Consider the following 17,857-nt stretch of genomic DNA (forward strand, 5'->3'; position numbering starts at 1 on the left):
TTAGAAGAACAAATATTGTTAAAATGTCTATACTACCCAAAGCAATCTACACATTTAAAGCAATCTCTACCAAAATACCAACAGCATTTTTCACAGAACTAGAACATACAATCCTAAAAGACCCCAAATAACCAAAGTAATCTTCAAAAAGAGAAGCAAAGCTAGAGGCATCACAATTCTGGACTTGAAATTGTATTACAAAGCTGTAGTAATCGAAACATTATGGTACACAGACCACAGATAAATGTAACAGAATAGAAAACCCAGAAATAAACCTACAACTATATGGTCAATTAATCTTTGACAAAGCAGAAATAGGAAAAGGATAGTCCCTTCCATGCATGGTGTTGGGAACACTGGTCACCTACATGTGAAAGAATGAGGCTGGGCACCATACACAAAAATAAATTCAGAGTGGATTAAAGACTTAAATGAGAGACTATAAACCATAAACCCATATGGCATATGGTTTTTCATAGTATTCTCTTACAATTGTTTGTATTTCTGTGGTGTTGGTTGTTATTTCTCTTCTCTATTTGTGATTTTATTTATTCAAGTCCTTTCTCCTTTTCCCTGGTAAGCCTAGCTAGGGGTTTATCCATTTTATTGAGCTTCTCAAAAAACCAGCTCCTGGTTTCATTGAGCTGTTCTATTGTTCTTTTAGTTTCTAAATCATTTATTTCTACTCTAATCTTTCTTGTTTCCTTCCTTCTGCTTTAGATTTTGTTTGTTGTTCTTTTTCTAGCTCGTGTAGGTATAAGGTTAGGTTGTTTATTTGAGATTTTTCTTGCTTCATGAGGTAGGCCTGTATGGCTATATACTTTCCTCTTACAATGGCTTTTGCTGCATGCCAGAAGTTTTGGACTTCTGTTTGAAAATGAAAATTGTGTATTCATTTTCATTTGTTGCTATGTGCTTTTTAAATCTTTTATTTTGTGGTTGACCTCTACATTGTTTGGTAGCATGTTCTTTAACGTCCATGTGTTTGTGCTCTTTCCAGATTTTTTCTTGTGGTTGATTTCTAGTTTTCTAGTATTGTGGACAGAAAAGATGCATGGTATGACTTCAGTCTTTTTAAATTTGTTGAGGATATTTTTGTGACCTAATATGGAGTCTAGGCTTGACTGGAGAATGTTCTGTGTGCACTTGAAAAGAATGTGTATTCCCCTATTTTAGGATGAAATGTTCTGAATATATCTGTTAAATTCGTCTGTTCCAATGTTTCATTCAAAACCATTGTTTCCTTGTTGATTTTTGTTTAGATGATCTGTCCATTGATGTAAGTGGAGTATTAAAGTCCTTTACTATTGGGGTGCCTGGGTGGCTTAGTCGGTTAAGCGTCCGACTTTCGCTTAGGTCATGATCTCGCGGTTCGTGGGTTCAAGTCCCGCGTCGGGCTCTGTGTTGACTGCCAGCTCAGAGCCTGGAACCAATTTCAGAGTCTGTATCTCCCCCTCTCTCTCTGACCCTCCCTTGCTCACGCTGTCTCTCTCTCTCTCCTAGAAATAAATAAAAAAAAAATTTAAAAAAAATAAATAAATAAAGTCCTTTACTATTATTATATTACTATCAATTAGGTTTTTTTAATTTTATTATTAACTGTTTTATGTATTTGTGTGCTTTCATGTTGAATGCATAAATACTTACAATCATTATGTCTTCTTGTATTGTCCCCTTTATTAGTATATAGTGCCCTTCGTTTGCTTCTTATTATAGTCTTTGTTGTAAAGTCTATTTTGTCCTTTATAAGTATTGCTACTGTGACTTTCTTTTGACATCTATTTGCATGATAGATTTTTCTCCATCCTCTTGCTTTCAATTTGCAGGTGTCTTTAGGTCTAAAATGAGTCTCTTGCAGGCAGCATATAGATAGGTCTTGTTTTTTTAATCCATTCTCTCACCCTATGTCTTTAATTGGAGCATTTAGTCCATTTACATTCAAAGTCATTATTGATAAATAATTATTTATTGCCATTTTATTATTTGTTTTGTGGTTGTTTCTGCAGAATTTGTCTGATCCTTTCTTGTCTTTCTTTCATGGTTTGCTCATTTTCTTTAGTGATATATTTGGATTTCTTTTTCTTTATTCTTTGCATATTTATTAGTTGTTTTTAATATATGGTTACCATTGGGTTTGTATATAACATCTTCTGCATATGATAATCTACATTAAGTTGATAGTCGTTTAAGTTTGAACTCATTCTTTACTCTTCTCCCCACGTTTTACATATATGTTGTCATATTTTACATTCTTTTATTTTGTGAGTTATTTGATTTTTACAGAAACATTCATTTTTACTGCTTTTGTGTTTCCTATCTTCATACTGTCTCTTTTTGTCTTTCCTTTCCATTTAAATCCCCTTTAAAATTTCTTACAAGGCTGGGTTAGTGGTCATGAACTCCATTTAGTTTTTGTCTGTCTAGGAACCTCTTTATCTCTCCTTCTATTCTTAATGATAAGCTTTGCTATATAGAGTATTCGGTTGCAGATTTTTTTTTTCCTTACAGCACTTTGAATATATCATGCCACTTCCTTCTGTCTTGGAATGTTTCTACTGAAAAGTCCCCTGCTAGCCTTATGGGGTTTCCCTTGTAAGTTATTGTCTTCTTTTGTCTTGCTGCTTTTAAGGCTTTTCTTTATCACTGTATTTTGCAATTTAATTACAATATGTCTTGGTGTGGATCTGTTTTTGTTTGGGGGAGAGGGGTGGATATCCCCTGGGTCTGGATATCCATTTCCTTCTACAGATTAGGGAAGTTTTTAGCTATTATTTCTTCAAATAAATTTCTGTCCCCTTTTCTCTCTCTTCTTCTTCTGAGACTTCTATAATACGAATGTTATTATGTTGGATGGAGGCACTGAGTCTATTCTTGTTTTGCATAATTCTTTTTTCTCTCTTTTGTTCTGTTTGATTACCTGCCATATTCTGTCTTCCCCATCACTAGTTCCTTTGTCTGCTTTTTCCACCCTTCTGATCATCCCATCAAGAATATTACCCATTTTGCTTCTTGAACTGAGGCTCTGCAAAACTCCCCAGTTGGGGGATGTGATGTGAGCAGGGATTGGGGCCCATCTGCTGGGATAGGCAGCTTGCTGCACTGAGACTTGGGCAAAGGAGGCTTGGAAGGGCAGTTCCACTGAAGCATGGGGCTTGGTATTAAGCAAGTTAGGTATCCACTGTTGGTACTACACTGGTTCCCTCAGATGGTCCTGTGCTTATACTGAGGAGTGGGGGAGGGAAATGGTGCCAGTCAGCTCCTTTGTTCCTGGAGGGGGTCTCTCTGTTGACACAGTCTCTCTGGGATGTGCTCTGAGATGAGTCAATAACCTCTCCACTGTATGCCCCAAGTGCTCTTCAGATCACTGTTTCCATGTTCTATGTCCACATGTTGTTTTCCTGCTTTCTTTCCAAGAGAAGCCCAGTGCCCTCCAGGCTGTATCACAGGCAAGCCTCCTGACCTTTAAAACTCCAGGCTTTAAGCCCCACTGGTTGGCAAAAGTTATGAAATTTGGCCCTTCTCACTTTCCAAGCCAACTGCTCTGGGGATTCGCTTTCCCTATGTGCTCCCCTGTGTGGTAGCCTCTCTCTCACCCTTTCCACAACCATAGCTCCCTCCCTACCACAGTGGCCATGATCCATTTCTCCTCTAAACCATGTTTCCACACATCCTACCTTTTTCGGTGTGACTTCTTCTCTACCTGTATTGTGGAATTTGTTCCGTGGAATTTCTGGGGTATTCAGGATGATTTTATAGTTATTAAATAACTATCAAACTCATGGCATGAAATGAGCCCAGGGTTCTTCCATTCCACTGCCATCAGACTGACAAAGTCAAGCAGATACCTACCTTTTAAAAGCTTCTCAAAAAAGGTAATAGAGAGTAAGGGTCTGTGTTCAATAGTTCATCTAGAAAAAGAAACTCTACAATTTGCAGTAAAGGAAATATATTATTGGAAAGCAAAGAGCAACTGATAGTAAGATTAAAGAGTAGTATATGGAAATTCTAGATAGAGGAATTACTTTATTTACAACCATAAAGGATTTTGTTAGCATATATGTGCCAAAAAAGGACAAAGATATTCCAATGCTGTTGAGCTAGGTTATAAAATAACATTTTATGTTGAAATAACATTTTTATGATTAACAACATATTTGAGTGAAGCAAGATGAGGCCAGGTCCATAATTCCTTATTAGCAATTCCAAAATCTAAAATGTTCTGAAAACCAAAAGCTTTTTCCTAAGTTTGGCATCATAAACTCATTTGGTTAACTAACATCAGGTTATCCCATGTATTTGAATATTCAGATGTTCCACATTAGAAACATTATGCTTGATTAGAGGATGCTGTCCCTGACCCTTCCTGAGATACTTTATAAAACAAAGAGTATTATTGCTCTAATATCTGCAAAACATTTAATTCTAAAATATATCTGCACCAAACGTTTCAGATAAGAACTTGCAGGGGAACCTGGGTGGCTCAGTCGGTTAAGCATCCAACTTTGGCTCAGGTCATGATCTCATGGTTCGTGGGTTCAGGCCCCACGTTGGGCTCTGTGCTGACAGCACAGAGCCTGCTTCAGACCTTTGGTCTCCTTCTCCCTCTGCCCCTACTCTGCTCACATTGTCACTCTCTCTTTCAAATATAAACATTAAATAAAAGGAACAGATAAGAACTTGCAGACCTGTATTATTATCTCTATTTTAAAACTGGAAAGTTCCTCAGTCTCAAACTAATTTTTATGTTGCTTTGTATCTAAAACTAACTTTTAGGTAAGGACACTGAAACATTACTAAAGAATTCTGCTAAGCAGAGAACCCATATGACAGTCATTTTTAAAACTCCTTTTGTACCTGGAAAGGAACCCAGTAAATGTCTATAAAAGTAGGTGAAATTAGTTCAAAGAGTAATTAAATCATGTATAGAGTTCCTAAGGTTAGCTCTTAATGACTGTAACATGACTGCTAAAGAAAATGTTTTTATCAAACTGTGTCGTTAAAACCATTGAGTTGTGATGTAAGAAGAAGATTTCAGCCAAGTCATCTGAGTGGTGTTCATAAAGACATCCCAGACCATTTGCCTATATTTTCATCTCTGCCTTAATGTGTGCCCTGGGACTGACCAGGGACCACAGACCTCTCTTCTTCTGGATAACTGCCTAGAGCCCAGGCTTGAGAGAAAAAGAGAAAAGTTACATCCTGAAAACAGCAACATAAAAAGATCAAACAGACCCACAAAATTTCTCTGTTTGAGGAAGATTTTTCAAAAAGAGTTATGAGACTTCTGGGTGGAGCTTAGGTGGTTTCAAGGTTTGTGTAGCTCTGAATCATTCTGGATTGTCACATGGAAGTGGGGAAGGGGGAGGCTCCCAGTAGTTTGCTGAAAGTCATCTGCTTCAGATCAAATTATTGGCTTGAAGCTTAGAAGTGAGGAACTAATCCCAAAAAGTACCAAAATTGAAAGAAGAGGTACATGTGCATTGGGGGTTGGGGAGGCAGGGCTGGAGGGAAGGAAGAAGGGAAAGGCCAAGGAAAAGATGGAGAAAGCATTATATCCTGAACCAGACTTTCCAGAGTTTCTCTGGTTCTTTTTAAGCTAAAGATGATGCTTGCCAGGAACATTTCTTGCTCCTCTACCTCCCAGTAACTGACCTGCCCTGAGACAGCCAACAGCAATGTTTTCTCTGTCTGGAATATTGTCCCTCTTCTTCACTGCTTAACTCCACACACCCTTCATGTCTCAGCCTAACAGTCTCCTCCAGGTAGGTAGCCGTCTTTGGTGTACCCTGCCCCTGCATTATACTAGGTCTTCTCCTATATACACCAACAACTCCTTGTACCTCCACCCCCCATCAGGGCACTTAATTTATTTTGTTATAAGTGCTTTCTTCTCTACTGTCCCTGTTAGACATAAACTCCTTGAAGACAGGGGCTGTATTCCCATAGTATGTGCTTCATAAATGTCTGTTAAATATATGAATGAACCAATGAATAAATTGGTTTCTACTTCTGCTAGGGGGCATGATGCATCTAAGAAAGTCCCAAACAGCAAAAGTGAACCCAGTTGGAGTCTTCCAGGAACTGGTGAGGCAAACTGGACTATATGCACGATAGGCCTTAAATGACACTCAAGACTTAAAGAAGCTGAGTGCTTCTCCTGCTATGAATGAGGAGAAAACACAGAGAGGTGGCCGGAATATGCCTGATGTATTTTAGAGCAAGGAAGAACCTAGCTTGCCTTCAACAGAGGGTCAGTGTGAGGGAGTGTAAGGGGAAAACACTAGTGGGAAAGTAAAGACCAGTCACAGAGGATGGTAGTTACCACACTCAAGTGTTTGAAATTTATCCCGCGGTCAGTACAGGGCCAAGAAGGACTTTGGGCCTGGGAATAAAATGTGCAGATGAGTGGTAGGGGAACTGATGGGAGACATGAGGACCAGTTAGGAGATGGTTTAATAATAAGGCAATGAAGCCATGAACATCTAAACAAAAAAGTGAAGATGAAAAAGAAAAGAGAAAAAAATATTAAGTGTCGAGACTAAGTGACTAATTGGTTATGTCTAAGAAAAACAGCAAGGTCTAATTAAGAAGTTAGTTTAAAGAAAGATTATAATGAATAACAATGATTACACCTATCACTTGCTCAGTGTGTACCACATGCCAAGGGCCTTATATTTAATTTAATTTTCACAACTCTCTTTTCTTACTCTCTTTAGTACATATTATTGCTGTGTTTTTACATATTAAAACAATTTTAAAACTTTTTTATGTTTATTTATTTTGTGGAAAGAGACAAGAACATGAGCAGGGAAGGGGCAGAGAGAGAGAAGGAGACACAGAATCTGAAACAGGCTCCAGGCTCTAAGCTGTCAAAACAGAGCTCCACGGAGGGCTCGAACTCACAAACCACGACATCATGATTTGCCTTGAAATTGATGCTTAACCAACTGAGCCCCCCAAGTGACCCTGAAGCATTTTTAAAAGGCTGTTGTAATCACATAAGCTAATGGTTCTCAAACCACAGAATCTTCTGGTACTACCTCATGGAAGCAAGGGTGGGGAGTGCTCTAAGACCTCTCCCCCGACCTTCAAATAGAGCAGCTACCCTTCCTTCCTCTGCCTTATATAATAATTCTGTATGTAAGGTTCATCTTTTAAAAGCATTCTCAGTGCACCTGGATGGCTCAGTCTGTTGAGCATCCAGCTCTTGATTTCAGCTCAGGTCATGATCCCAGGGTCATGGGATTGAGCCCCACATCAGGCTCCGCACTGAATGTGGAGCTTGCTTAAGATTCTCTCTCTCCCTGTCTGTCCACCATTTGCACTCTCTCACTCTAAAAAAAATAATAATAAAATAATAAATAATAAAATAAAACCATTCTCTTAAAAAAGTTTGAGAACTACAGAACTAGGCACTTGTGGTTAAGAATAGATAAATGAGTATAGTAGGGTGGGATATCTCACTTGCAACAATAGAATTTGGTATTTGCGGAAAAAGAGGAACTAGGAGTTGAAGATGGTCTTGGGCTTAGACTCTCCAAACTGGGTAGGGGGTACTTTACTGAGGGCAGGATACAGGAGGAGAAAACATTTAGGTTGGTTTGAATTGGGTTGCGTTTATGATACCTGCAGGCCAACTCCATGAAGATAGTTAGTTGGAAATACAGGTCTGGAGCAGCTTATGGACAATGATGAAGTCATAGTATTGTATATGATCACCAAGGAAAAGAAGGCAGGAGAAAAAGAGAAAGAGATCAATGGCAGAACCCTAAGGAAAACTAACATTTCACTCATTCATCCAATATTTATTTATTATCTACAACGACACTATAAATAGAAAGAAGGAAAGCAGATGAAGGAAGAGAGAAGAATAATAAAAGTTTAAAAGTAAGTTCAGTCACAAAGAAGAGAAGAAGGAATTTCAAAGATGGGGTAGTTAGCAGTGTCAAAAATGGCAGAGTGCAAACCATGAGAGACTCTTGAATGCTGAGAACAAACTGAGGACTGATGGGTGTGGGGGAGGGAAGGGGAGATGGGCATGGAGGGGGGCACTTGTGGGGATGAGCTCTGGGTGTTATATGGAAACCAACTTGACAATAAACTATTTGTAAGAAAAAAATAAAGTCTTGTTATGAATTGGAAAAAAATAAAATAAAATAAAATGGCAGAGTTCAAATAGGATAAGATCAGGGAAAGGGAAGTATGAAATGTGACCATTTGAAGGTTACAGGTGACCTCTGAGACAGAAACTGCAGCTTCTCCAATCAACAATTATTTTCTGAGTATTTCTAAAGTATCAGACACTGGGCCAGTCTCTGGCGTTAAATGTTAAGTGCAAAACAGGAGTCTGCCTTTATAGAGTGACACAAATCAAATAATCATACAAACTAAATATAAAATGTCAATTATGATAAGAAGTAAGAAAAAGACACATGGCAGTCCATGGAAATCTGAAGTAGAAGAATCAGACCTTGTCAGGGAAGGTTTCCCTACAGAGATGATGCTTGAACTAAAATGGCCAAGATGAGCAGAGCTTAAGTCAAGAAGGAAGAGCTCATGCAAGGCCTTATGGTAGAAGAAAGTCCAGGATCTGTTTGAGGGATTGAAAAAACCAGAATGTGTAGAGCAGAGAGAGGAGGCATGAGTAAAAGGCAAGAATGCAGAGGCAGGCAGAAGTCAGACCATGTAGGGCTTTGGAGGTCACACTGAAGAATTCTTCCTTAGGATATCTTAAGAGTAGTAAGTGCCCTTCAAGTGTTAAGTGTTTGGGGATGGGGAGGGAGGTGGGGAGATTTCAGATTTGCATTCTGGAAGAAGGACCCAGTTTGAGTGATTTAAGGTCTGAGAGAAGCAGGATATCTGGAGAAAGTTCCTAGTGCCACCAGGACACCAGTTGGAATAAGGGCAGGAAGCAAGAATAAATTTAAAAGGATGCCTCTTCCTGAGAGATTGGAAGGATAGGGGTAAAAATGTGAGGATATGGAATGTTTAGAAGGAAGGGGGATGTTTAGTTGAAACTTTTATTCATCTGCTAAGAATGAAGAAAACATGGATAGAAGGTAGAAATACGGTATCACCCCTAGAGAAGGCTGTAGTCAATATTTGTTGGATGTTAATGAATGCAAAAGTTTGGAATAGCTGCCATGACAAACCCAAAAGGGATCCAGCTCAAGATAACTCGAAGAATTGCTTAGCAACCCAAGTCTCCACTTTGCTAATTTTACCTAGTGTACACCATCAATGCCTATAAGGAAAAATGTACAGCTTCCAAATTCTCATAAACTTGGAAACACTGTGGACACCTGCACTAGGAAAATCTGAATCGTGGCATCATGTTTCTTCTAAAATGCTCACAATTAGTTGGGGGGATGTCTTTAACAGGCTTGATTACCACTCCACAAGGGTAACATGGGTCACCCTGGTATTAGTCATAGGTGGTTTGAATACTTTGGAAGTGATTTTTGCTGCTGGCATTTTCTAAAGAAGTATAAATTATGACTAAATTTCTCCTGTTTATATGCATTGCCATTTCTTCCCACATCTTTCGTCAACAAATAGCAATCAGAGCAATATGGCTAAGAAGTAATAGCTGTGTCTTATTTCTAACACTATGCCAAGCGAGGCTGCCAACTGCTGTCTAATCTCTTCTCTCCCCCAAGTAACAGAGGGTAAAAGGTAAGACACCATGGCTGCTGCCTTGGAGACCAAATGCAGTAATCACAGAAAATAATGCAATTCTGGTCATTGTGATGAGCAGAGTGCAATATGTTCCACTCTTCTGGAGCAATTTAGAGACAGGAAAGCATTGTGCCAGTGGTCTCCTAAGCAGGCCACATCATTCCATTGAGATATGGGGTAGAAAATATTGATCCATTGAAGTATGGGAAGAAAATATCAGAATTTGATTTTCAATTTATTTATATTTTTTAAAAGACAAAGAATTAAGCTTTACTGGTATTGAATTTATTATATGAATCAGCACTAACATCTTATTCAGTTTGAACATCAGATTCCATATGTTGCCCCACAGGAAGGGTGGGAATTCCACAACACAGAGGGGTTGCCTGTCATCGTGTCTAATTAAGTAGATTTGTGAGCAACCTCAGATGATGCAATTTTGGTAAGATGTCAATTCTCTCCTAATTGACCTACAGATGCATGCAATTCCAATCAAAATCCATTTTTTTGTAATAGCTGAAAGCAAACTTTTCTGTAGAAACTGAGAATCTAATTCTGAAATTCATATGGAAAAGGCAAAGCATTTTGGAAAAGCAAATTTGGAAAAGAAGAACAGGGGTGCCTGGGTGGTTTAGTCCGTTGAGCATCCAGCTCTTAATTTCGGCTCAGGTCATGATCTCAGGGTCATGAGATCAAGCCCTCATTGGGCTCCATGCTGGGCATGAAACCTGCTTAAGATTCTCTCTCTCCCTTTCCCTCTACCCTCCCCCATTCATACTGCTGCTTTCTCTCAAAGAAACAAAGTTACCAACCAAAAAAACACATGGACCAATGATGGAAATGTGTGATGAACCATGGATTCCAATTTATCCAGTTCTGGGCACCTGATATCCATTTGACAAAGAACACCTAAGCCTCATTATTCCTTAAACTTTTAAGTTCAACTTAGAAATAATATATTTGTTACTCTAGCAAATTTTAACAATGAGTTTTAAGAACTTTAGGATAGTATTGATTTCAATGTTCAAATATTTAAGACTAAATTTATTTTTTAAGGTTTTACATTATTTTAAGTTTATTTATTTATTTTTAGAGAGATTGTGTGAGTGGGACAGGGGTAGAAAGAGAGTAGGGAGAGAATCCCAAGCAGGCTCTTCACTGTTAGCACAGAGCCAGATGTGAGGCTCAAACTCATGAACCATGAAATCATAACCTGAGCTGAGATGAAGAGTCGGACACCTAAACAACCGAGCTATCCAGGTGCCCCAAGACTAAGTTTATAAATTTAATATATTCCACTTACTTTTTTAAGGTACTTCAATTGTATTTAACCAACACATTTTCCTATGAACTTTAAGTAATTCTATATAGCTGACAAATTTATAAATATGGTGAAACTTAAGTTCTCTTAAATTTTCCAAAGCTATATATAAACAAATAGAATTTCAAGTTAAAAAAAATCACAGCTCAAATTCAAAAATGTAAGATCTGTGTCTTGGTTTACTTTTTTTACATATGAACTTTCAATTGCTCCAGCACCATTTGTTGGAAAGATAAGACTATCCTTTATCCTCTGACTTGCTTTTACTCCTCTTACAAAGATCAGATGACTATATTTGTGTGGGTCTATCTCTAAAGTTCTCTTTTCTGCTCCATACGTATCCTTCTGTATGCAAGGATGCATTTTCAGAAGTGCTTGGTGGGGGTTTGATTCTTGACAAAGTGCCATCCCTGAAGGTAACCTATAGCCAAAGGCTATGGTGCCTTGGCACCTGAAAAGGCAAGCCAACTCCATTTTATATATTTATGCTCCTCAAAGGCTGAAAATGAAGAAGGAGGAGGAACAGTAGGAGTTGTAAAGAGATCACCCCTGTTTCTCAATTGTGTGCTTTAAAATGTCTGCAGGAACACTCTACTTATCAGCACCTGAAGCTAAAGGTGCGTCCCTTCAGCAAGATCAGAGACTTATTTGGGGGCTTTAACACAGAATCTCAGACACTTCAGCAGCTTATCAGAACATCAACCAGTGTCTCCAAGTGTATCTAACAATCACAGTGACCAGCTTGAATGATATGGTAAATGCCAACAAGCACAAAGCTTAGCCACAGACTCATTCTCCACCCAGACAAAAATGGGGTCTTCTGTTTTCAGACCTTGTATGGCTGCATATTTAGTTAACAACTTTAACCTTTTGGACAAAATGTACCTCACGGGTACAGGCTACTTTATCCTGATCTGGAATAATTCTTTACAAACCAAATGACCCCATTTACTAGCAGTAACTAAAATGCACAAAGATAGGAAATAATATTTGTCAAGTACATATTATGTGCCAGGTACTGCAGGAATTATTTCAGTTAAGACTCCTCTAACAATTCTGTGAGGTAGATATTATTGTCTCCATTTAACCGGGGATTGAAAATTAAAGCTTAAAATTTTAGTAATTTATCCAAGACCATGAACCAGGAAGTGGCAGTGCCAAGAATTGAACTTCCTAAGCTCTTTTTTTTTTTTTTATTTTTTTTTTTTATTTCTAGGAGAGAGAGAGAGAGACAGCGTGAGCAGGGGAGGATCAGAGAGAGAGGGAGATACAGACTCTGAAATAGGCTCCAGGCTCTGAGCTGGCAGTCAGCACAGAGCCCGACATGGGGCTCGAACCCACGAACCGCGAGATCATGACCTAAGCGAAAGTCGGACGCTTAACTGACTAAGCCACCCAGGCGCCCCATGAACTTCCTAAGCTCTTGCTCTAATTGCAACGCTGTCCAATAGAAATACAATGTAAGCCACAAATGTGAGCCACATATGTAATTTTAAGTTTTCTTGTAGCCACATTTAAAAATAAGATGAAACACATGAAATTAATTTTAATAATATATTCTATTATCCCAATATACGCAAGATATAATTTTAGCATGTAAATCAATATAAAAATTTATTAGTGAGGCAGTTTGCATTCCTTTTCTGATAAATCTCCAAAATCCAGTGTGCCCTTTCAGCACATCTCAATTTGGACTAGCCACATGTCAAGCACACAACAGCCCTACCCTCTGGGTCACCCTAGAAGACTATTGTACATCCCTGGATTAGAACCAGCTGTACTACACCTGTGACAAAAGTGAAAAGAAAAATGTTACTGATTAAAAGTCAAGTTGCTAGAAAACCATATATTTTCTGGTCAAAAGACAAATGAAAGGAAGTAATTCATCAGCTGCATTCCTTTGCACAACAGTCATAAATGCACCAACTGCGCTGGGCTATTTACCTCAATGGGACTGGAAACAAATGATGTAAAACTCATAAATCCACATGTTCATAAAGTGTAGACTGCCAGAGAGGGTAGTAAACCCAAATGGGTCCTATCTGAATTCTTCTAGGCAGTCCTTTCAAAAATTATTTTAGAGGAATCCCCGACAAATATACAATCCTGTAGGAACCTTATCCATCCCCCCACCATCTACTCTAACAAAACTCCCTCAAGGGGCTTAGTTTGGGTTAAGTAATTTCCTTTATTTATTTCCCATTTCTTTCTTGTCGTACGTGCATTTTTATTCATCCCGCATCCCCCCTTTCCTTTCCTCTCTTCTAGCTGGTTTCCCAGATTCTCAAACCTGCACTAGGTTTTTAGTTTTGTTTTGAGTTTTAACATTAACGTACTACTTCGCTGCTGCTTTTCATTGATTGCCTGCCAAGCAGATCATGTTCCCTCCTGCCTGAGGGAAGAAGGAAAACCTTCCAGCCCCATCATCAGGATTGCTTCAGCCCCCGCCTGGTAGGAGAAGGGCAGAGGGTGATGGAGACCTGTGTAGTGCACAGCTCTTGGTGGGGGAGAGCGGAGTGGGGCGAGGTGTATCCAGCTGCCAGAGTGCGTTTCCAGTGAAACGAAAGAAATCTTCATGTTGTAAAACTCATTTACTCCGGTGGTTCTGGATTATGTTTCCAAAAATGAAAATAGCTTAATTCTTTTAGAATTCAGAATAATAGAACAAAAAAAAGTGAAAAGAAGAAAGGAAAAAAGCACCTGAAATTGCACGAGCAGAGAGAACCACTGTTAGCATTTTCACTTTTAAAAATCCTCAGTGTTTTTCACTCCCAGATTAGGGAGCCACCCCTACCTCCCCTCTCTGCGGGGGGGCCCAGGGTGAAAGGGGTGGGGGAGGGAAATAGTTACAACTGAGTTCTGAGATAATGTAGCTAATCTTTAAGCCTGAAATGAGCACAAAAGTTAAATTACAAATGGGTTATCCCTCACTCAAGCTTCTAGAAATTTTTGTTTGACTATGACCTTTTTAATGTAACCGTGGGATAACAGTAATAGTAATAATGCCCATCATTTACTCAATACTAACTGTGCCAGGTATTAAATTGGGTGCTTGCCATATGTTTTCCCATTTGAATTCTTGTCACAAGTCCATGAATTATGGAGTGCTTTTTCCATTACCCACTGGGGATATGGAGACTCAGAGAGGTTAAGTCCAGCTACTAAGTGATAGAATTAGGATCTGAACATAGGCCGGTCTGATTCCAAAGGCTGTGTTCCTTTTGCAATACCATACTGCCATAGCTAAAGTCATCATAAAACTATGCCATCCAGCACTGTTGAGTTTACAGTTTATAAGAAAATAGTAAGGCACTAAATTTACCACTACCAACTTTAGACCCTAAAAAGCCAGACCTAAGAACTTAGAGTCAAATAAGAATATACATCTGGCAAGAATTTCCAGCATACAACCTCTCCAGCCTCAAGGTAAAGTTCCCTCACTGCAGGAACGCCACACTCCAATAACTCTGGTAAGGAAGTATATGCCCGGGGCGCCTGGGTGGCTTAGTCGGTTAAGCGTCTGACTTTCGCTTAGGTCATGATCTCGCGGTTCATGGGTTCGAGCCCCGCGTCGGGCTCTGTGCTGACTGCCAGCTCAGAGCCTGGAGCCTATTTCAGANCCGCGTCGGGCTCTGTGCTGACTGCCAGCTCAGAGCCTGGAGCCTATTTCAGAGACTGTATCTCCCTCTCTCTCTGACCCTCCCCTGCTCACGCTGTCTCTCTCTCCTAGAAATAAATAAAAATATTAAAAAAAAAAAAAAAAAAGGAAATATATGCCCACTAGCCAACTGCCATCTCTTTCAGGGCCCTGAGTTCTGGTCGCAAGGCAACCACCCATTTTCTACAGAATCCAGAGAAGCCTCAAAAACACCAGGTAGTGGAGAAACATTTTGGTTTTGATCAGTTAACAATCTTTCACCATTAAGGGTCATGTGCCTTTTGCTGTTTTTCCAGGCATAAAATTGAGCTTGGAGTGAATTAAAAAATGCACATTTGCTGTCCCTATACCCTAACACCTACTTTAATTTACAAGTACACTAGAGCTTTAGAGCAAAATTGGTTCCTAATACAAAGAAGAGATACAAAGAACTCCTGGCAATGATGAAGACTGATGAAGGCAAAGCACTAGCCAGCTCACTAGAAACCCAGTGACAAGATAGGTAGCCAATGACTGTGCAGTGTGTTCTTCTTTAGATCACTGCTTCCCAATGTTGTCATGTCATGCCGCTCAGAGAAAATGGTAATACCTATATGGTACAATGGCATTAACTGGAGGGGAGCTGGGGAAAATCATTATAGTCTCTTTATATTATAGATTTATGATTGAAAAATACAGTAAAAGTATTAGGGAAAATATTAAGTGTTGAAATATTTTAAACTTCCAAATAAGATCTTTCACATTTTTTTTTACAAATAGTTTATTGTCAAGTTGGTTTCCACATAACACCCAGTGCTCATCCCCACAAGAGATCTTTCACATTTTTAATAAGAACTCTGAGCTTACTCCTCTGAACAAAACTTTTCTTATAAGATTTTATGTAAAAATTAGCTACATGTACTTTCTGACACAGCCTTTTTAAATCATGATATTTCTATAATTCTTGGTTACCATCAATGAGAAACTTGCAGGTAATTTAAAAATTTTAAACATTTTATATAATCATTTCAAAAATTCAGAACCACTAAAACTATACTGAGCAAATCTAACCTCTTCCCCTTATTTTAAGTTGGAATGTCTGCTGATAATATAAATATGTTGCAAAGCCAACAAAATTTGCTCATAACAAGAATTTCAAAATAATAATGAAATTTGAACTTGCAGGATGCACACGAGTTGTTGGTGTAGTTCTTCTGAAAATAACACAGATGCCACCAACCAGGCCTATCAATAGCGCATGAACAAATCTATCACTATGTGAAGGCAGAGGTTTGGGGTGGCCACGTGGAGCTGTGCCTTCCACCAAGGAGACCATTCCGGATGAATATTCTATACCTTGAATCCATTCACGGTACATTCATCAAGAAGTTCCGCTCTAGATAAAAATCACAGGACCACCTGAGTGGCTCAGTCAGTTGAGCAATCTGACTCTTGATTTCATCTCAGGTCATGATCTCATGATTCATGAGATTGAGCCCCACATCAGGCTTTGTGCTGACAGTGCAGAGCCAGCTTGGGACTCTCTCCCTCTCCCTCCCTTGCTGTCTCTCTCCCTCTCTCTCTCTCTCTCTCTCTCAAAATAAATAAACATTAAAAAACAAAACAAAACCTTAAAACAAATAAAGATCGCAAACCTGCAATCCAGTCTCTGGTTTTTGTTCACTACACACATTCTAGTTTCTGCAAACAAACAACCTTTCTCTAGTTACCTTATATAGTACCATCCCTTAAACTTCCACTACCTGGATGCCTCTGTTTCACTGAGTTAGTTCTCTGTACAGAGCGCATGCTTAGACTCTTTTTCATACCACACAAGAATCACCAAGAGATTTCAAAATAAAACTCCCTAATGGATGTCAAATCTCTAATTTAAAATATTCTCAATTAAATGCAACTTTTAAAGAAACTTTATACTTTATTTTTTAATAAACCTTTATAGTCATATGGGGAAGTTGATGTATATCACCTTCAGATCCTTAGGATAATGCTTTAAAGTCAGTGAATGTTATTTTCCCCATTTCACATGTCAAGCCTATAGAGAGACTTAAGTAACTGGCATTTTTCCACTAGCAAACAGTGAGCACAAATCCCGACTCATAAGCCACTGCTGTTCTCTTACCTACTTGAAGTTAGGTTTTCATCTCCTAATAGGTTCCCAACTAAAAAGCAGTAAGTGTTAGTATTAAGAGTGGGTGTTATGTTTGTGTCTCCAGAATCTGAAGTCCTCCACTCACTAATCATGAGTGGACAAAGTAGACAGACATCAAGGGTGCCCAGGACCATCAAGGAGAGATCCTGCTTTAAAAGAGGTCTGGATTCAGGGCAGATAGAACAAATCACTCCCTTCCCTTTCCTCAGCCCCTTTCTGCCCCCTCCCTGCCCTTCAGCCTTACCAACACCCTGCATTTCCCTTGTTCAGTGAGTGTGAAGCCAATTAAAAGATGCTTGATTGAAGGCAAGTGCACGGAGAAAAGGAAACCACAAAGCACAAGGAGGGTCCACACATGAGAGGCCAGGCAGTCCTTCTTGGCCTTGAGAAGGTGAAAACAGAGTAGTTTCTATGCAGATCAGCCAGAGCCTTTAAGCACTTGCTGGCAGGGTCATTGCCTTCACCCTAACTTCCTCCAGCATGAGTTACTGATGGATCCCCATCATGGACAATGTTGGCCCCTAGGGATGCTATGCTGCCAATTTTCCCTGTTGTAACCAAAATGGGCCTGCTTGATCAGGAGGTGTTAAATTCCTGGCAGGGTGGGGGGAGGAGGACACGGAGCAGAGGTGAAGGTGGGAGGCAGGGTGCCAGGGGGCAGAACCAGGCACTCTTATACTTTGGATGGATACTATAGCTATGTAACCATATGATTCTAGTACAGCATTTCTTTTGCATCCCTGAAAATATGGCAAAATGTCAGCAGAAAGATTATAGGCCAAAGCTTAGTTCATTCCCAGCTGTTTCTCAGAAGATATATCCTACTTCTCAGAAAGGATAGCATTGTATATTCATCCAGTTAGAGTCCATCTTTATAAATGATTAGCTGTCATTGCCTCAAACTCCTCTATAATTTTAGCTTTAGCAACTTTCTTTGGCAACTTTTGCCTGTGTGATTTTTTTCCTCACATGGATGTCCTCCTCCTGTGAGGGAAGAGGGGAAAATACACCCTGCTGGCTGGTATTTTGCCTTCCTCAGCTCAAGCTCTTG

The sequence above is a fragment of the Hyaena hyaena genome, unplaced genomic scaffold, assembly GCF_003009895.1.
Source record: "Hyaena hyaena isolate Hyena2069 unplaced genomic scaffold, ASM300989v1 scaffold_410, whole genome shotgun sequence".
Classification (NCBI taxonomy): Eukaryota; Metazoa; Chordata; class Mammalia; order Carnivora; family Hyaenidae; genus Hyaena; species Hyaena hyaena.